Genomic DNA, 6,885 nt, shown 5'->3' on the forward strand with positions numbered 1-6,885 from the left:
AACAAAGAATTAGGAGCCCAAGATGTCAATAGTGCTAAGGTTCAGAAACCTTGCTCTGAAACAAAGTCTACAATTTAATAAAACTCAGAGACTTCGTCTTCTGAGAAAAGATATCGAGGAAAGACTTCCTCCAACTTTGATGAGGACATTACCAGGTACTCTTAATTAACACAACAGTAATACTCCAGGATATTGATCCTTGGACCCATGTCCCTCAATTAAAGAGACAAAAACCACCCTTAAATCACTGGAATACTGTATCAGTTGCAGACCTCAAACTAAAGATTCTTATAAATCCTTCAGAAGCAGATGACAGCATGAAGTAGACGGCTTTCACCCAACATCCATAGCACAGGATAGGCTTTTTTCCTTCTTTACCAGATCAAGGTTTAAGATTGCTGAATTCTTTAACTACAGTATATACAGGGTCTATTTTTTTTTTTTCCGGTACGCGGGCCTCTCACTGTTGTGGCCTCTCCTGCTGCGGAGCACAGGCTCCGGACGCGCAGGCTCAGCGGCCATGGCTCACGGGCCCAGCCGCTCCGCGGCACGTGGGATCTTCCCGGACCGGGGCACGAACCCGCGTCGCCTGCATCGGCAGGCGGACTCTCAACCACTGCGCCACCAGGGAAGCCCTATAGGGTCTATTCTTAATATTGCTCTTTGAAGCCTTAATCACTCCTTGGTATGGATCCTACACCTGGCTACAATTTGCTCACGATTTGGCTAAAAACATACAATTAAACCAGCTGTTGAGTTTGTACTCACTTTCTATCCAACTTCCTATGGTACGGATCAATTGGTTTCCTAGGTAATTGAACTCAATACTAAGTGACTTTATAGGTGACAAAGAAGTTTCCTTTAAAAATGAGATAACTTAGCTAATACCCCCATATCTGGCTCTGTGGGCTCTTCAGATTGGGGATAAGATCTGTTGTCTTAATTTAATTTGGACACCTTCTAACTTACAAGTATTCTTCAAACTCTGATGATAAAACCTTCCCTTAGTATTTGTCTGTGTTACAGTGTTCAAATGTGTGATCTTCAGAGTCTTAAATGCTACCATTCAGATACTGTCACAGAAATTGACTCACCAGTTCATCTTACAATGAAAGAAATGAGCAGGACTTACTAATCCAACTGTCCAAATAGCCTTCCAATCAATGGAACTCAGACAGCGGTGCAGATCTGGATTTCACAAAATAATGTCCTATGGATTGAATTTCGTAGCCCTTGGACAAAAGAAGACAGTTGTGAAAGTTAAATTTAGCTCAGAATCTTCCCAGCCATTCATTAGGCTTGAGTAATACACAAAGTCAACTGCACTGCAAATAATATTTCTCTCAAGGACATGCTGCAGGTAGAAAATGTCATAATAACCACTTTCGTTGTGTGACTACTGCTGCCATACTCATTGAGAAACTTTGTTCTCTAAAATCATGGACTGTCAGAAGCTTTGCTGTTTGAAATTATATCTTCAAGAATAAAACATCCCACTCTTGCCTGGAGGATCTAAGTCACTTTGACCTAGAGAAGCAGCCACAATTTCCATCCTAGGTGCAAAGCTTCAGAAAGGGGTCCTGGATTCAATATCCCACATACATGCTAATCCAAGTGTTCACTTTGCAGCTCAGAGCTGACGTTGAGCTCTTTACACACAGCCTTACTTTGAGCCTACCAAAACACTGCTTCATTTAAACGTCACCTAAACTCCACCCTTCCCCTAAATTCCATAATGACTCTAGCCTTTCCTTTATTTGATGAGATGCCCCATGGTTCCTCTTGTGTGATCTCCCTCACTGCAGTGGATCAATGAACCTGATTTTGTTACACTACAAATGTGTCCTTGGTAGTCTGATTGGGCTAACACAGAGTAAACCTCTTACTTCCGCAGATGCCAAAAAAGTAGACAACGGGAGTTGATAAATCAGAATAAAGCATTTTATTACAGCATAGAAAACAAGAGGAACATCAGCATGGTGGTACCAATTCCTATGTCCCCAAGTCTCATGAGGCAATGAGCTAGGCTACACACATAGCAGACTGCACTGCAATCCAGGGCCAAGGGCTCAGTACATTTTGCGGTAAGTGTCAAACAAGCCAGTCCCGGACTTCCCTGGTGGCGCAGTAGTTAAGAATCCACCTGCCAACGCAGGGGACACGGGTTCAAGCCCTGGTCCGGGAAGATCCCACATGCCATGGAGTAACTAAGCCCGTGTGGCACAACTACTGAGCCTGCACTCTAGGGCCCACCAGCCACAACTACTGAGCCCACGTGCCACAACTACTGAAGCCCACGCACTCTAAGGCCTGTGCTCCACAACAAGAGAAGCGACCGCAATGAGAAGCCCACGCACACCACAACGAAGAGTAGCCCCTGCTCGCCACAACTAGAGAAAGCCCGCGTGTAGCAGCAAAGACCCAACGCAGCCAAAAATAAATAAATTTATAACAAATAAAAAACAAGCCAGTCCCCTTTCCCCAGAGTAGTCATGTTTTGGTCACCTTGACTGACTTAACTGTATACATGACTCTCTATAGAAACTATTCAGTATCAGGGGATGGTTAGGCCTTAGTGTGGCACAATTAGCAAGGCCAGGCAAGGATGTTTGGGACCCATGGTAGGCTACCTCTTCCTAAATCACTGGAAAGATCTGTAGAGAATTCATTTTTACTTCCAAAAAATTTAGCCCATTATTTCTAGACACTTTTGAACAAGATAGAATGAGCCAAAAGGGAAGGAAACTCCCACTTCTAAGCTAAAAGCAAAGTTTAGAGAGAAAAAAATGCTCTTCAGGAACATGTGAATTATAACTTTGGTTTTTCTTTGATATTTATGAAGGCTGCCAAAATTACTCCCTCTAAATGTTACCAAAAGCTTGTTGAATTAGGTATTATTGAGACATAGGTAGCGGTATAGCAGCGTATTCAGTAAACCAAGGGTCCAAAATAAGATTGCCAAATATCATGAGGTCGTCCATTCTTCAGTAATTTCATTTATATATGTTTTCTTAATTTTTCAGAGTTTTATATTTTTGCCAGCCGAAACAACTGGAAATGTATTTGTTGTATTGGAACCTAGACTATATTGAATCCAAACGATTTGACTTTGAGGGCCACCACAATACAAAAATACACATGGATGAATCTGTACCTTGAGAGCTGATACTAGGGTGAGCATTTATCATCGCCTGGAATCACTGTATGACAATTCTTCAGGGCAGGAAAAAGTTAGACTCTGGTACCTTATATCTGGAAGCAAAATAACAGTTCTGTCGGGCTGAATTTCCACGTCAGTTATTTCCTCTTTATGGATGCTGCTTTCAATTATTCTGACGTTCTAGGTCATTAATTAACGTCAAAGCATTTCTCTTTGACAACAGAACACTTTCCCACAGAGAACAAAAAATAAAGAGATTTAAGAGACCATGCAGAAACCTGTATTCAGGAACACTAAACCCATCTGTCTCTTCTGTAATTGTCACAGCCCATTTGCAGACTTTCCCAGTTCTAGTGTGACCTCAGCCAAACACTAGATTAGGTTTCCAAATCATTAGGACTGTGGGCACTAGAAATGATTTTGGTTGCAAGAACAATGTGGCTAGCAGTAGACAGGAGTTCATTTTTCTCACATAACAAGGTGACTGGAGATTTGTGGTTGCTGGGGAATTGGTTCAATGTCTCAACTGTATCAGGATCCTCTGCTCCATAACTTCATGGTCCCAACATGGTTGCTGCAACTCCAGGCATGGCATGAAGTACAGAAAAAGAAATGTTTCCAGGATTTTTGTCCTTTTCATTATACAAAGCAAAACTCTCCCAGAAGCCCTCTGACAGACTTCTGCTTCTAGTTCATTAGTCAGAAACAGTGAAGCATGGCCACTACTGGCTTTGAGGGAGACCGGGAAACCAAGGCTTTTTGTAGCCTCTAGAGTGGGGACCAGGTGAGAGCAAAAGCAAATGGGAACAGACGTCGCGTTAGCCTGTCAACACATGTGAAACACATATAACTTCTATGCTATTCAGTTCTACTCAGCGGGACGACACAGTGTAGCAAAATGAAGGAAGAAATCAAAGCAGTTCCATCTGACGGGAGTTCATAATCCCGTTTCATTTATTTTGCCAAAATACAAACCAAAGCCACTGTTCAAGCTTTCCTTACTAATATTTCCTTTAATGTACTGTCTGATCTGACCCAATTTAACGTCCTGCCTGCACGCATTTGCTCATGCTGTTAGCTCGGCCTCAAGGGATCTCTTCCCGTTTCTACATATTAAACATTTCATTTCTTCTTTACAACCTAGCTCAAATATTCTCTCCCCCATGAAGTGTTCCCTAATCTCCCTAACTTTAAATTCTCTGTGAGTTCCCAAGATACATTAGTATTGCCTAAAATAACAAGAGCTTGAATGCTTTACATAGGATGATATCTCAACCTTCACAACCACCCAATGAAGTAGGTACTATTGTTATTCCCATCCTATCGTTGTGAAACCGAAGTTCAGATTAAGTAATTGGGTGAAGAGCACACAGTTTGTAAGGGCTAGAGTGAAGATTCAACCCCAGCTCTATCTGATGCTGAAATCCATTCTCTTCCCATTATGCCATCACTTTCTCTATACACCCGCTGGCTGCAAAAGGGTGAACTAGGATAGGGAGAGCATCTTATTCACCTCTAATTACTCCCCTCCTATACTCACCCACTGTCTTGGAATTCAGAGGTGCTCACAAAGTTATTAAGTAAGTAAAGCTGAAGCCTCTGTCAATATGGCAGCAAAGTAGTACATCAGAAGATCAGAAATCAGGCTGTCTGGGTTCAAATCCTGACTTACTTAAGTTATTTATCTACCCTATACCACAATTTTCTCACCAGTAACATAAGAACAATGATAGCTTCTCTGTCTCTACTGGGTTTAAATGAGACGATTTTGTAAAAAAAAAATCCATCCGTGCACTTGGTGGGACCTAGCATCCTCAAGACTGGTATCTTTCTTGAGCTCTTACAATATTTCATTTATTATTTCTTCATTCCCTCCCTTCTACTATCTTTTTTGTCCATGTAGAATCACTATCATGTGCACATTTGAACTTGTGGATCTGTCATCCCTGTCCCTTGGTGTGTCTCTTATACTTTTCATTTCTTTGTCTCTATGCACTGTATTCTGGAAAAATCTCTTGATTCAACTTCGTCTGTGTTTAAGGTAGAAATTAAGCCAGTATACACCATGAGGGCATTCTGTTTTGAGTCTTCCTGATTAAGTGTATATTCTGATTGTTTGATACCTATGCCATACTAGTGAGCAAATAGTTTTAATATCATTCCTAGGTGTGCTTGTTATTCTTTTCAGCCCATCTCTTGAGTTTTTTTTTATTTCAATGATCATATATTTCATTTCTAAAAGCTCTAGTTATCTCTTCCCTCATGCACTTCCCTCTAGGATCTCTCTGGGGATATTATACTTAATTTTACAGTCTTTGATTTGCCATGTTAACTGTTTCTTCCACTTGGGGAGTTTGCTAACTTTATTTTATGGCTGTTCTTGGTTTTGTGCTTATATTTCTTTGAAGTATTTTATTATTCTGTCTATGGACTTTTGTTCCATGTAATGAATTTGACATTGCTAGCAATGAGGGGGTCTACATAGGTTTCATTTATCTGAATTAATCTGTAACGTCGTTCTTTCAGTACAAAGACATATAAGTATTTTTGCATGGACCTTGTTCTGGCTATATAATTACCAGCCACATGGGAGTGGAGCCTCCTTTATGAGCAGGTGATGCTATATGGGAAGCTCTGAGGGGAGGAAGTCTCCCTGAAAAATCAAAATCCCAGGGATATGCCTCTTCTGGGTTTGAAGTCCAAATTTATACTACCTACATGGTTTGATACTCCCAAACTATAAAACCAACGTGAAGAATTGGTCCTGGTCCAGTGATACGTCCTCAAGAACTCAATGTGCCAATTATCAGTTTGCTGCCTCTCAGCTCTAAATCTACGTTTCTTGGCCATGCTTTGTGATACTGGACCTTGTAAACATTTCTCCTTTGCCAGATAGTGTAATGTTAGGCTTTGTCAAGTGAGGGTGCTGGAGGAACAGTGTAAAGCACAGAAGAGGCAAGAGCTCCTCTTTCTGGTCTGGTGTGTTTTCCTTTCCTGAATCTATGGTACAACTGTCAATGATGTGCAGGAGATGGAGCGGTGCTCACCATTCAGCAATCTTCACCAGAATCCCAGCAGGTGGCATCCTTGTCAACAGTGTATAGGAGACCCAGTGGCACCCAGAGGCACACACCCCTGGCACCCTAACAGGCAGCTCCCTGCTCTCCAGCCCTAGCTCACTAGCCCCAGCTCACTAGCACCCTGGTGAGCAGCTCCTTGATCACCAGCCTTGGCCTTCCAGTTGTGGACCAGCTCTGACCTGTTGCACCTCAGAGGATTTCCCCACCATCCAGTGGGCTGCAACCCACCCTCTCTGATGAGGTCGAGGTCTGAGTCTTAGCCTAAGGGTGGGGAAGGGGCAGTGCTCTTTTAAGTTTTTTCATCCTTGGATCCTTTCCCTCAACTCTAGAGATAGTAGGGGCTCCCTGCAATTCCTGTGTTCTTCAGAGTTCTCTTTTATCCATTTAGTAATCACCTTTAACTCATTAGTAATTCTTTGTATTAATGATGTTCAAATTACTGGTGTGTTTTATGTCTCCTTGCTGGACCCTAATTGATACACCTGGCAAAAGTAAATGCAAAGAGACCCAGTTGCATTGGATACACATAGAAAGGAAGAAAAAAACCCCACCGCTGTTGAACTTACAATAAAAAATTATAAGGCCTCATAAGGAAACAACTCACCACAAGTAGAAATCAGCAGACATAATAAGTGGAAGGATTAG

Source organism: Neophocaena asiaeorientalis, unplaced genomic scaffold (genome assembly GCF_003031525.2).
Source record: "Neophocaena asiaeorientalis asiaeorientalis breed wild unplaced genomic scaffold, Neophocaena_asiaeorientalis_V1.1 scaffold312, whole genome shotgun sequence".
NCBI classification, from domain to species: Eukaryota; Metazoa; Chordata; class Mammalia; order Artiodactyla; family Phocoenidae; genus Neophocaena; species Neophocaena asiaeorientalis.